This window comes from Pezoporus occidentalis, unplaced genomic scaffold (assembly GCF_034315485.1).
Source record: "Pezoporus occidentalis ecotype Australia unplaced genomic scaffold, CSIRO_AGI_Poc_V1 ctg31, whole genome shotgun sequence".
Classification (NCBI taxonomy): Eukaryota; Metazoa; Chordata; class Aves; order Psittaciformes; family Psittacidae; genus Pezoporus; species Pezoporus occidentalis.
In genome coordinates, this window is record NW_026915052.1 from 481,050 (window position 1) to 496,078 (window position 15,029).

Consider the following 15,029-nt stretch of genomic DNA (forward strand, 5'->3'; position numbering starts at 1 on the left):
CTCTGCCCTCTTGTCCTTTTTCCTAAACCAAGACTAACTCTTATATATAAGTGCATCAAACTCAGTGCTAGAACTTATTTATTTGTTATTTTAAGGAGTAAAAAAGCTCTTACCCTGGTCAGTGAATGATTTCTCTAATGTGCTAGTCACAGATAAAATATAGAGGGTAGGAGAAAACAATTTTGTTTGAGTTCTGATATTATATACTGGGTTCATTGATTAGATCCTCTTTTTAAATTTCCTTCGGCCGATTAATGTCTAAGGCCTATACACGATACACATAGCTCACAAACACTCCATTTTGGATAGCAGTCAAAATGAAAGCTGTACATAGTTCTGGTCAGAACTTCAGCAGTAACAGCTTCAGGAAAACAAATTATTATAGGAAGTGATTGATGTACTGACTAAACAGGTTTCAGTCTTCCCCTGCAGTAGGTGGTGCTCACTGCTTAAATAAAATGAACTAGTGACAGTGATGGGACTAAAACCAGGGATAGACAATTTGAAATGAAAAACCCCATATCTATGGGAGAACAGAGCCTTATTTCACGGGGTGCATTCTATCTCACTAATTTTTCCTTTTGCAGTTTCACTTAAAAATACTCTTTCTAAAACTCTTCTGTATTTTGTGTTGTTGCAGGGACACCTGGTATATTTTATTGCAGAGGTGGTTGCTTTTCATTGGTATATGAAATACTGCATGTATTTCAGTACACTTTAGGAAGGTCTCAGAATACCGGAAACATTAAATTGTGTATAAGCACTGCTATTTTTGGTGAGAAAACTGACTGGTAATTTATATAAACTCTAACTTCGCCTGTTCAGCTACTGCTTCTAGAACCTCAGAACAAAGTGAAATCAATAAGAATTTGGCCCAAATGCTTTTGAAAACTGCTATAACTGTCTGTATGTGGTTTAGGCACCAAAATACCTTCAAGATGTGCTCTTCAGTCCTATGTTGCTTGTGTGGCTCTGTGGAGCTTTAATTTGTTCACAGATCCAACCACCTACACATGCCCCTTCTCAGCCACAGTCCCCTGGCATGTGCCCTGTTTTCAGGCTTACCACCATCGCTGCTGCAGGTCTCTGCAGTTGCTGGTCTGTACCTTGCCCTCTCTGGCTTTCACTGTTTCAGCATCAGCTTTTTGGTTTGTGGAGCAAGCGTGAGGATTTTACCAGGAGAGGAAAGGCATAAGGGGAATGTGCAGACTCAAGTGTGATGATGAGAAGCTTCTTTCTGGACTGGGTCTTGAACAAAAGTGGTCATAGAAACTCAGTGGAGCCCCACATGTTCTTTTGTATTAAAATTTTGGAATTCGCACTGAAATTCTGGATCCAAGCCATTCTTGAATTTTTAGGAATGTTTGGATCAAGATCTGAAGTTTGTGTCTTATTTCTATAATGGTCTGAACTGAATGCCAAATTTGTGAGGCCTGCCTTGCCTAAGTACAAGCCAGATGCTTGGCTAGTACTACCTTAAAAACTAAAAATTATTTTCTCAATAGTGAAAATCTCTGTTTTGAGACTTTTTTTCAGAACAGCTGGCCTGGTAACCACAGCAGAATAAAAATGAGAATTGCATCAAAGAGTGTGTGTTAGAAATTTTGTAGTTTGGTTTACTATTTATAGATTTGCAGGTCATTATTAATGTTCCATAATAATACTTCACCTGGTTATAATACATATTCATTCCTTCATGTTTCTAAAGCGCTTTGAGAACTTAGTAAAGAGCTGCTAGAAAAGTCCTAAGTGTTATTAAATGAGTTTATAATTCCATCTGTTTTCCTCATAATAGATTTTGCCTGAAGTAAGAATGAATATTAAAGAAAAAATCAGACTTTTTCTAAAGTGGATCTTTGCTGCCAACCTGATAAAATTACATTTCTCGGGATACTGTCCATCTTTTTTTCTTGATGATACTTTAGTTTGGTTTCATAGAATCATAGAATCGTTACAGTTTAGCTTTTAGCTCATTACTTTAATAGCAAAACTTCACTGAGGCTGACATTTGTTTCATGAGGTAAATCTCCACTCCAGTAAACATGAAGTAAACCTCTCCTTTCGTGTCAGAAGAATATTCTTCTGTAATGTTTTAGGTTTGTTTTTGTTTTTGTTTTTTTCCATAAATATTGGTATAGTCTTTAATAATGTCTTCTGTATAGAAATCATACCTCTCAAGTAATATGCTGCTCTAAGAGCCTTAGAGATAGGTAGATAGACAAATAAAATCCTTGGCTGATTACTTTAAACCTGGCATTTTCTAGTTCAATGTTCTGCATGGTTTGATTTTGTTTTGTTTGAAATCATAGTAATACTAGAAAACCTGTTGGAACACAGGCTGCTAGCGTGCTAATGTAAATTGTGAAAAGAAAACTAATTTGTGATGTTTTCTTAGGATACAGCCAAGATTTTTTTTTTAATTTAATTTGGAAAAAAAAAAAAAGAAAAAAAAAAGATTACAATGGTGTAAAGGCCCATGAGTTAAAGTGCAACCTTTTATGTAGCAAGGTAAAAAAGCCACCTGAAAATATGTGTAAAATGTGTTTTAGTCTGCAACAATGAACTCTTTCAAAACAATGCTGTCACTGTTTCAGTACTTTAAAGTGACACAGTGATTTTCAAGTAGTAATAAACATCCAGGGGGAGCTAGGGAGTAGCAATTTTGCTTTTTTTTAATGGTATATAAGGAAATACGAATACAGAGAAAAGTAGTATAAATGACATTCTTATTTTGGGATTGGGGCTTTTCTATTAGGAACTTTTGATGAGAAACTGGTCAGCCATTCTGAGAGTGGTGGAAAGCCTGTTCAAGGTCACTGCCAAGGACAAGAGAGTCAATTAGTATGCAGATCAGAGCCAAGGAGTTCAAAGGTATTGTTCCAATTCAATCACATTAGCCAGGCCAGTAATGAACAAACGGCATGACCTTAATCAGGGAGCCTGAACCACTCATTGAAGGGAAGTATGTGTGTCTGTGTATGTACTGGGGGGAACAGGAGGAGGGGTTAGGGTGGCAAAAAGGATGTGGTTTCTTTTGTTGTTGTTGTGTTTTGGCTTAGGATTTTTTTTTTTTTTTTAAAGGGACAGTTTGCTTAATTAGCCACCAGTAATGGAAACTTAGTTCTGGATGCCTGTATTCTGAAGTACAAAATTGCTTTTATTTCGGGGTGATAACTGAAACAGGCTCAAATGGACAGGTGGCTTGAGTATTTTAATAGAATGCATTCAGTTATATGCTAAAGGGTATGCAAGAAGAGGGAGATAACCTGATGTAAAACACCAAACCAAATTTTGCAATTACAGTTTCTCTCACACTGTGCTAATTTTCTTAAGTCTACATGCAAGGAAAATTCTGGGTGGTTTGTGTTTTTTTTTTCCTTAGACATAACATAAAGTAAGCCACACTCAAGTTAATAATGGAAAGAATATTCATTTAGAACAAAAGATATTTCCTTAGCACTTTCAAATATTGCACAATGTATATTTTAGAAATCCACATTGCTAAGCTGTTTCGTACGCTCAGCAAAATATACACTGCACTGCATTTCAGTGTACTCGATTTAGTACAGTCAAAAAGCAACATTCTGTGTTGTATTCATGCTAACAAATGCCTGCTCTGTTACAAACTTACAAAATATCTCTCTCTGCTATTTTTCATATATACATATATGCATTCAAATACTTTTACAGAAATGTGTACATACTGATGACAAAATAATAAAATGATTTATATATTGTAACGTCTTCCTATTTCTGTAAAGTGTTTTTTGAATGCATACTTAGGACTCCGTTGAAATTTGTACATAAATCAGAACTATGCTCTGGTTTTTATAAACTATTTGGTAATAGTTTTTTATAAACTGAATTTGGTAGCCAAATATATTAAAATAACACTTCAAAAGGTAACATTTTTCAGTATTTGAATAATGGAAATTGTAAACACATTATTTCTGCATGCAGAAAGATAAAAAAAACACTCTGCAAGAATTCAATATTACGTATTGAAAATATGAATGATGCTGAAAATATATTCACATGGTTTACCTACAAGTTATTTTTTTGTGGTTTTATATATACAATAACTTATAAGTTTCCTGTACCTCTCTGTGTAACATTTGCTCAGCAATTACTTCAGCTGGAGCAGATTATCAAAGAAAGCTGCAGGCTTCATTGGGGAAAGTGTTTGCAGAGATCACTTCATTTCTCTATAAATGAATCATGATAGGCAACTAAGATTTTAGGAATCAAGGGGAGGGTGGGTTTTTTTTCACTCTCTTCGTTTCTGTTTTTTACTGGGGAGGTAGTTCATCATATCTCACTAAAACGGAAGATGCATAACAGAAAAAAAACTATTCTAGGCTATGAAGCACCCTAGGGGTTCATGAATGTTGGGGGAGGAACACTGATTATACAATGCAATAACATATTGAGACACTATTTCAGTTTTACACTTGGTATCAAGTAAATACAGGATATCTCACCCATGAAGGGTGATTATCTTTCATAAAGGGAGGAAATGAGTTATTAAGGTCTTTCTCAGGAGCAAAACAAGGATAAGAATCTTTATTAATGTAAGAAACAATCTGGTTTGCTTTTGTTTTTTGGTGGGCTTTTTTTTTTTCTTTTTCTCCTTACAGTAATGTACTTACTTTTTAACAAAGATCTTTTTGTCTTTAAATTGTCTATAGCTCAGAATTGAACACACATCAGTTTTAGCTGACACTACTGCACTGCCTGAGAATGTTGTTATAATACGTGTGCTCATTTTTATCTAGATCACAATTAATAACATTTTTAAGCAGGCAAAGTCTACCTAGTCCCATAAAACCACTTGTAAAGTATTTGGTATTTTATTTGAGGATATTAAAAGATTGTTTAAAAATAAACATATACCAGCAGAGCAGAATTTTCACATGATTATTCAGATAGTCAATAGGTCCTCTTTGATCATATTATCATGATGCTTCTCCTGGATTTCAGCCTAAGACAAGCGTATTTTTTCCTCTCTCTCTCAGTCTGTCTCTGCACCCTTCCCCCCCCCCCCCCCCAAGGTCATAGATTTTTTTTTTGAATGAGGACTAGAAGTTCCAGGTACCAGATTAAGTAAGTTCTAACAGTGTTATAAAAGTAAGTGCTTTTTTCTATAATAAAAGGTGTTTAAAAGGTTCGCTACAGCTTTAAACAGAATTACAATTTACTTCTTTCAAGTGTCCAGGCCATAAATTCTTCTCAATTCCCTCTCTCTCTCCCCTTGTCGGAATTAATGAGATCAGATTTGATCAGGGCAGTGATGTGTTCAGAGCCAAATCACACAACAGCGCGCGTGCGGTAATGGAATTTGCATCTAATGCATACATAAATCAAACATCTTTCTGGACATTTTCATATGCATAATGTCATTTCATCCAGTTCTCTCTGTGCAGAGGGGGAGATTTTTCTCTCTGAGAGAATGACTTTCTTTAATGCTTTCATTTTATTTTCGCTGACTACAATCCCCGAGAATGCGCTCGGTTGGAGAATCTTTCGGGGCGCGGTTGACAGTTCCGTTTCCAAGAGAGGTCCTTCACATTTATCATGCCTCTTCCTCGAGGGCTTTGTTATGCAAATGTGGCTGAAATTGATAATTCCAAAGTGCTTCATTTCGGTTCCTTGGCGGTTGGAGATGGTAGATAAAAAGAAACTGACAAGACACACTGATTGCCCTCAATGCTTGTAACTCTCTTGCTAACAAGGCTCGATATTGTTAAAAATTCCTATTGTTATCAGGGTGGCAGTTCCATTATGCAGGCCTTGCAAATTTTTCATTTGAATATTAACCCTTTAATCACCCTGCTCCCCTCCCCCCCCCCGCTGCCCCTCCCCCTTCCCGCCCCAAATCAGTTGCTGGCGAATGGGTCAGAACACAAACCAGTAAATTATTGCCCTATTATTAGTGCAAAGTGTGCTGTAGGGGGTTTTGTTGTTGTTGTTGCTTGGGTTTATTTTATTCTATTTTTTTAAACTACTTCTATTAATAATTTTTCAATGAGATTGCTTTAAAAAATGCTTTAACAAAACAGGTCTAGCAGAGAGAGAACCGGGTTACTTCAAGTTAGGGTTGGGGGTATATTTACATGGAAATATCTGTTTGCGAAAGTCAAATTCAATAGCTCCTGGAGAGCAGAGAAGTTTCCTTATTTTTAACTTGTATGTACTTGCACTTTATGTTCTAACTTAGGTAGGCCTCAGGGAGGGGGTAGCATGTCTTTATATACCGTAGTTCCACAAGATTTTTAGCTGTCTGTCCTATCAACTGCAATATCCCTGTCTCAGGCTAGCCAGACTTCCAGCCTATAGACAGGTGACTAAAATAAAGGAGTAGAGAAAAAGTGAACTTGAAAGCTACAAGGATTTCTGGAGCTGTGTTTTTTTAACCTTGAAGGACTCATGACTATACTTCCACACTTAGGCACTCCTTATATTGACACATTTCACTTACATATTTATAAAATTCTGTTAATAAGTGGAAGAGGAAGGAGTGATTCAGGGACCTGATGCTGTCACTGCTGTGGTTCACAAGAGCTTTGCCAAGTATCTTCAACAATCACCACGTCAGGCCCTGGAAATAACATACAACCAGGCAATGGCATGTTCAACCTAAGGATTAGATCACGTTGCAAAACAGCGTGACTGGTTGCTAACTGACTTACTCATTGATTAATGAAACTGTGATGTCTGGAATTTCAGATATCCCTCTAACATTCCCCCATTGTGTGTGTCCGTAAAAGGTGAATTCTTTCCCACTAAGCACATGCCTTCAGGCTCATATTACAATTACAGGTTAATTTTAGTTTGTCATTTTTCTGGGGACACCTGACCTAGTTCTAGTTAAAGTAAATCTTGGTGTGACAAAAGTACTGATGATGCTGGGAGGAAGTGGAGAAGGGAGGAACCGGTGCTATAAAATGAAGCATAGCTCACTGTTAGCACCAGGCAGCTGCAAGAATATAATATTTCTCTACAATTACAAAGAAGATGCATCTCAACCAGCTCATGTCAAAGGAACGTCAAAGTTTCCACTTTCTTAGTTCTGAAGTCTTGCAGAGCTCTGTCTGCCAAATTATAGTAAATAAAAAAGCTACTTGCACAATAGTAACCTCTTTTATATTGGAATATTTCTGTTCTTCCCTCTGAAAAAAAAAAACACAACAAACAAAGAAAAAAAAAAAACAAAAAAACCCAACCCTCTCATGTTATTGTAGGAACTCTTGGGAAGCTCTTAGTTTTTTCTTTCATTTATAGGTGTGATGGCAAATTAAACCCATGGCAGGAAACAATGATAATGCCCACTGTAGAGCAGTGTGAGTTACAACCGTTAAGTTTCCCATGCCTGTGCTTTTTCTTTCAATTATCTGAAAACACCCTGTTAATTTTTCATGTGTTCATACCCTCATTCTGTTACCAAAACTGATACCTTTCCCCCTTTCTTACTTCAGAAATAGATTTCACTAAACCTGGCTGCCGTAAACTCATTATGCAATTCTATCATTTATTCTGTCCATTAGAGTAACCATTGTTACTGCTTTTCCCCTCACTTGAGTCTGTCAAGTACTGTTATTTATGCTCAGTAGTATTAATATCTCTGGTTGTATTATGGTTGTGCGCTGAAAATTGCTAATACAATCTGAACTTAGCAATAGTGACTGCATCAGCTATCAATAATAAAAAAGTCTCATGCAACTTGTAAGTATCGGAGCCAATAATTACCTAAATATAATTAATGTCTTCCACATGCTATAAAGAATCATCAGTAGAGCTGATGGCTTTAAAAAGATCCTCCTTTTCAGAATCAGGGAGCATGCCTATATTATGAGAATTAAAAGATTCGACAGCATGATTTCGGATGTTTCCTATTTCAAGGTACCCTTAGCAATGAAACTGCTGTAACCTGGCTATATAATGTTATCTCCTCTCTTTAGGTAGAAGTTGATTTTTCTTTCACTGCTTGCTTTCTGTGGATTTTCAAAAGGATTTTCTCTTTTTCTGTAACAAGAAAACCTCTTAGGCAATTTGTGACCACAGAATTAGAGCAATACAGCTAAACTAATATATATGCAATGGCTTCATTATGCGTAAGAGCAGGCACTCTTTACTTTGCAGCCCAAAACACACAAAGCACCCATTAGAATGAAGAGGCCTGTGATGTCTCTTCATGTGCAGAGTGTAAAGGTACATGAATGTCCTTGCTTGTTGGCATTTAATTTACCAGTTGCCTCTGTAGTGGAGCCTTGGCAGATTCAGCTTGAATCTGAAAGACAGGCTGTCATACTGAGAGTGCTGCCTACTGCTGAAATTGAGAGGCTTGGCAGATATGCAAACAGTAACTGGGTTTGAGTTGTTTTGATTACAAGTTAAACAGAAAGTCATTGGCAGGGCCAATATAAATCTGCTGAGGTTTTTTGGCAAAATCTGTGGAGGTATTTCTATATATTCTGCAGAATTCTGGAGCACCTTGATTTCACATCAAAGAGTTTCCACCTCTGAACCCATTCTGCAGATAAATGTGTCAGAAACGTGAGTGAACACGTTTAACTTGCTGAGAGCTTCCAGATTCAAAAATGTAAAGCCCATTAACAACATGCTATACCACACCACCTTTGTACAGTCGTTAAATTCTGCAACCTGATTTTTCATTCAAGTTAGGTGGATTTTTGGAGAAGTAAAACAAGTTACAAACAGCTGAAAAAGGAGGGCAAAATAGATTTTAATAAAAGTTCCAGGTGAATAAATAATAAAACCCCAAACAACAGAAACCTTATTGGACCAGGTCCTGAATTCAGCTGTGTTCGTAGAAATGCAGAGATATTTCACCAACACATTGTTTTATGATATTAATCAAGATTTTCTGAAGTTGTTCTCTTCCTGGCACAAAGTGCTTTAACAGTGGTTTAGGCTGGTACAATTCAATCTGTAACTGGCTTTTTTCTACTATTCTATTTGACCAAACATCCAGACCTGATAAAATCCAAATGCTCATACCAAATTTATTTCCTTAGAGTTCATTTGTCTCCTTGCCTAATCTGCAATGCTGAGTTGATAAAAGTAACCCAAACTGGCACTGTATAAGCAAAAAAAAGGAGTCTGTACACTTTAATTACATGAGCTTTTACAATGCAACCTCTGCTTGATTCCAACTTAGTGTTTGAACACTAACACATCCTTTACTAAAATTGCCTTGCAATTTTAAGGCAAAATCACATTAATTTTGGAGGGAGGGAAAAGAATACATATAATTGTCGCTCCTATTGTTTCTGTCTGACTGGCTGTAGACAGTTTTCTGCAAGGCTGGCTAGCAATAATACATTGATTTACAGAGGCAGGAATATCTCCACAATTTCAAGGGTTAAGTCGCCTTTATTTGAAAACTGAGAATCTGCAAAATGTGGCAAAGTTCTTGGAAAGATCCCAAATGTATGGAATCTTTATAATTTTTTTTTTCTTCTCCACTTGTATCTGCTACTTTGCCTATTACAGCTTTTTTTTTTTTGGGGGGGGGGGGGGGGGGGGGGGGGGGGGGGGGGGGGGGGGGGGGGGGGGGGGGGGGGGGGGGCGGGGGGGGGGTGGGGGGAACAGTGAATTAGAAACCACAACAAAAAAAAAACACTCCTGAATTTGCACAAATTATTATATAGTTCATGCTAAATTTTAAAATAACATAATTTGGAAAAATTGATTAGAATATAGAGAGTGTTATCTAAATGCTCTTTATTTCCAGATCTGGCAAACTGAAGCAGCACAATATTTTCCTGAGACAAGTAAAGGTTTGTTTTCTTTGGAAATTACTCCACTGATTTTCTCATATTGAATGTCCCTTTCCCTGGACCAAATGGAATAAAAGAGCTTATATGAATGGGCCATATTGCACTCTGGATAACAGAAAACAGTAACATTTTAGGAATCTCATTTTCAGATCCAGGTTGAAAAAATACACTGGCTTTTTGCCTCCTTTTGCTGCCTTTTCCTGTTCTATGTACTTTCTTAAGTGAATTTAAGAACCTTTAAACTGCATGCTCTCCCAGTACTGCAACCTGATGCAAATTTTTAGAGAATGCTTCGAATGTCAAATCTCTCTGAAAGTGATATACTTTATTACTGTTCTTTCTTGTAATACAGACATTTCAGTGCAGCTCGGATCTTATTTTTCAAAATACACAGGATTTTGATATATGGACAACAGGAGAATATGTATTTTAGATATAATGCCATAAGTGCTTAAAAGTTATTTCTGAGTTGGTTTAACATGGAAAATCTCCAGGCAGATTAATTTTAAAGGCTGCTTTTATGTGTAACATTTCAAGATGAGAAAGCCATGCTTCTGAAATTTAGTTTCGTCAGATTTCATTGGCACCTCCAACTCCGTTTTTTATTACCTTAAAGTTGAAATTTAATCTCCTTTTTTTTCCTGATTTTTTACTTAATTCTTGACTGAAGTGACTGGGATTGTATTTTCGTGCTCAGGTTCTGTTGCTTCTATTGCTCTCTCATTATTTACATGTCCAAGGAAAAAAGTAATATTACAATAGAGGTACTTAAATAACTGTGCTTAGAAATTACAAGACCTGCGATGATGTCTATTTTTCTGGAGCCGGCAGCTATAGACAGAGGTTAAGCCCATGTCCCCAGAAAGCCTCTTTCCAAATGGCTGAGTTAATTCATAATGGTAAGAGCAAGCTGCCTGAAAACAATTGCTCTATTGTGGTGAAGGCAGAGCTTGAAACTGCAGTTCTTGCTCAGGCAAAACTTCTGACAGAACCATGACTTTTTAAAGAAACTCCTATTTCTAACATTGCCAACAGGGGCTGTATTGCAGTAAAAGGAGAATGTGGGCTGTAAAGAAGAAGCATGTCTAGTGATGTTTCTGTATGACTCTTAATTTGAATTCAGCACACACTTCATAGATGTATATAGCCAATGTCTATGAACAATAGTGCACATTTGCGTATTATGTACATTTTTGTTTTTCTGAAACATACTCCAGAATGCATCGCAACTCCATATGAAAAGTGGCTTTTGCGTGCGTGTGTGTGTGTGTGTGTGTGTGTTAAGAATGCTTTATAAATCTGAATGCCCCAGCCATTTGGTTTGTAGTTATTTTTTTCCTTTACAGCAGAAATAGTCTGTATGCTGGCCTCATGGCCTGCAAAATTGCTAAAAAGGAGGAATGTGTTTTTAGATTTCAGAAGTGCAGGTGAGGGGAAAGAAAAAGCAAGCATTTTAAATCAGAAAATGTGTATGTGGTGTGTGTGTCTTTGTGCATGTGTGCATGTGCTTGGAAATTCACAAACTGATAGTTTGAGGTTATGGTCTCAGTCTTTACGACCGAGTTACGTACCTAAAAAATTGGTCTCACTAATATAAATGCTGAGAAATTCCCAACTATTGTGGTGCCTGCTATAATAAAATTCTCTGGGAGAGAATGGCAGAGATACAAAACACTAAAGAATGATGATTTCCTCACTACCAATGCGATTGCATAAATTAGGTGTGCATAAGTTTCCAATGATTTATAGCACTTGAAACTTACAAAAAATGATTACATTTGATGTTTCCTTAGAAAATACAAAAAAGCTGATGCTTATTCACAGAATGGATAGAAGAATCAGGAGCTAAACTCAGTTTATAGCAGCTATCTTGTAGAGATCTTTGTATACCTTTAGAAAATATTTTCTGCTAATTTTCCTTGAAGTCCTGTTTCATTAGCCAAACTTGCATATACTGTTTGTTAATTTGAAACAAAAAAAAACTTTTAGTTTTCTTCCTCTTGCCCTCCTCACTGTTAGCCTATTAGTGGAAGTGACATTTTATTGATTGGACATTTGATAACAATATTCTTCTGTATTTGCACAAATATTTAGCTGTTTACATGGTAACTGATATAAAGGTCCCTAAGAATGGTACAACTGAAACAGGAGTATGCAGAAATGTATTGGCTATGACAAGAAGAAGTAATTGCTTTTTCTCAAAGGATCAAATGTGTTATAGTTGTTTGAAAAACAATCTAAACAACATTTTGTTCACCATTGATTTTAAAAGCATTAAAATTAGCTTTTATGCAGCTATACTCATTAAGCTTTTATGTATACTGTGTAGGGTGAATAGTTAAGAAGCAATAAAACATTCTGCAGTAAAATATAGTTTGCAAATTGTCAGAAGAAATAAAATACATATATTTGGAATATTTGTTTCCTGTAGAATATTGTGATATTTGCCATGTTAATTACAATCCAAATAAAGCTATTTTATTTGTGTATCTTAAACAGTCTTGTAGCTGTAGATGACTAATACAACTGTTATTGAAAGTGTTGTGTTTGGAGGTTGTGTGTTCATGCTGATGAGAAACAATCATCAGCCACATATATCCCAACAATTCTTGCATTTTAAAAATAAGCCTGACTTAGAAAGCAGTGTTCCAACGTCCTATTGCAATTTTTAACCTCAATAAGCAAAATGAAAGTGCCATTCTGTGCAATTTTGTTCTGTACTCCCTTTAGTTTCTCATGTTAATATCTGCATTTGAAAACAAACTAGTTCTTCTAATTTCATTGAAATAGTTAACAGTTTATTAAAAAAAAAAAAGTATCTGGATTATTAGCAGCAGACTACTTCCCAAAGAAGAGAAACTTATTTAGTTATTACTCATAAGATCATAACCTTTTATTTTTTGTCTCAAAAATGAAGAGAGGTGTATGTGTACAATACATGCCATCAGAGAGAATAATGCATATAAAAATGTATTCCTGTTATTGTATTCAGGTGTGTTTGTGAATAAAAAATGGAATTTTGAAAAGTCAATTAAAATGCATTTAAATTCTTTAACACCAGAATTCTTTAATGTGAAAATTTTCGCTAGACAGTTTGTCAGTGTTGCTGTAAGCACTGTGATGTGATCATAACTAGTTTCCTCCACCTATGACTGTTAGATGGCTCAGAAACGCATTACAGCTTCCTGTTCCAAAAGAGATTACTCTTGAAAACATGGAAGTACTCATAAAGTAAATAAGCCTTAATTAAATATCACTGTCTCACATTAATCTTTATAGTTCTGTTCCCTATAGAAATAAAAGTGGATATTCAATTTGTTTTGATTATGCATGAATTCTAACAGAAGCTTTTATTGTATATTCCTGTGTTCTTCAAGATAGAGGCATATTTATGTTAGCATAAGCCATTAAGAATTTTCCTTATTAATGTGAAATAAGAATGACTCATTTATATTGTATATAAATAAATTGATATTTAGAAAAATTCAGTACGATTTTTAAGGAAAAACAATCCATATCTGGCTGGTGTAACTTTCAGTCTGAAATCCCAATTATTTTCAGAGTTAACTATAAAGGAAAATGCAGAATGTTTCTACTATTAAATAAGTATTTTTTTGGCACCTGCTGATTTCAGGGATCTTTTGCCCCACAAGTCAAGATATACTCATATCCTAAACCAGGTCTGCAGAGTGGATCTGTATGTTCATGCACAAGAGGAATCAGGGGCACACACTTAAATGCTGCTTTCACAGTATCTTAGAAACAAGCTCCAAACAAGAGGATATCTTCAGCCTCATTAAATTTCACTAGGCTTTACCAGCTTCATATAGGAGAATTTTGTGATGACCAAGTCAGGAAAGTCCCACCAAAATCTACCTCAGTGCTAGGGCACAGTGCCAGGGTGCATCCCACTTCATCAGACTCTTGCAGTGCTCATCACCAGGTCCTCTGCTTTTGGCAAAGGGAAATTAATTCACTTTTGGCAAAAATACACTCTCTAGTGCTGAGCTAATCATTATTGCTGACAACCAGGGAGGAAAATGGTTGGTCTTTCCAGCTCCTCAGTATTGAAGAATAGTTTATGTTTCGGCCTCTAGCAGTCTAGTGAGTAAAGCAGTTTTAATGACGAATGAGGAGTTAAACCATAATCTCTATAATGATGAAGTTCAGCCTGACATGTTTTGAGGATGTTTGTCCCCAGTGCAGTAAACTCTCACGGTTTTTTAGCTGTGCTGTAAGACACAGTTTGCCAGTACACTATGGCCTTGCATTTGCAGGAGATGTCAGAGAGTGTTTAAATAATGTGTAATGGCGTGTTGCTCTTTCATCACCTTGGGAAGTGGCTCTCCCCTGTGACAGTCATTATATGCTCAGTGCTGAACCTTAGGAAACACTTTTAATCCTGTCTGTCTGTTTTGCCCACACAGCTAGGCCAATGCATGCATTCGGCACAGAAGCATTATCCCAACGTGTAACATCACATTTAGTGCTGAAGCCTGAACAAGCTGCACCAGCACAAACCCTGGGAAACATCCATAGGAGAGGCAGAGCTATGAGCAGCTCCATCAGGGTAGAGAATAGTCCCAGGAGTAGATGGCAGAGGCCCTAGCAATCCCTCCCATAGCCCAATCTTCTACTCTGCAAAAAAATGTAGAGGGAGAGGAATAAACAAGAGAAACTAAACAACAGATAAAAGGAAGGACACAGCAGGACATTTTTGACATTCCTCTCATTCTTTCACATATAATTTTCATTATAGTTATAGGAAAAGAATAGTGGATGAAAGTCAGATGCTTTTTGATGGCTGTTCATGCCATCACACAATGTATGATCAGGATCCCAGACTTCTTGACCAATCAGCAAAAAGGTGCAGATTTTAATGCTGCTGATCTGAATTATTCTTCAGAAGATCTATTGACTATGTAGGAATCCTCGACACCACCAGAAGGTGAGCAACAGTATAAGTAGTGTCATACTGGGCAGGCCTTCAGTGACTACATTCTCCTCAGAGTCCCTCCCTTTCTTTCACTTGATGGAAGTAGAAATCTGGCATTGGAGATGTTGGCTGTGCAGTGACTGGGTTGAGTGTCGCAGCTGTGAGGCACAAGTGTGCTCTCCACAGGTGTGGGAAGAACTTAAAGAATTCATTTCAGAAGCTGGGGAGCCCAAATCTAAAATTCGTGTACATATCCCGGGCTATAGATCTTCCCCAGATGAATTCTTGCTTCA

At 36.6% G+C, this 15,029-nt stretch overlaps 1 protein-coding gene across 1 annotated transcript in view; it reads left to right on the forward strand.

The window, feature by feature from the left end:
• VRK1 (VRK serine/threonine kinase 1) overlaps positions 1–15,029 on the forward strand; it is a 342,112-nt gene that overhangs the window by 294,174 nt on the left and 32,909 nt on the right. The gene's annotated exons all lie outside the window — the stretch shown is intronic.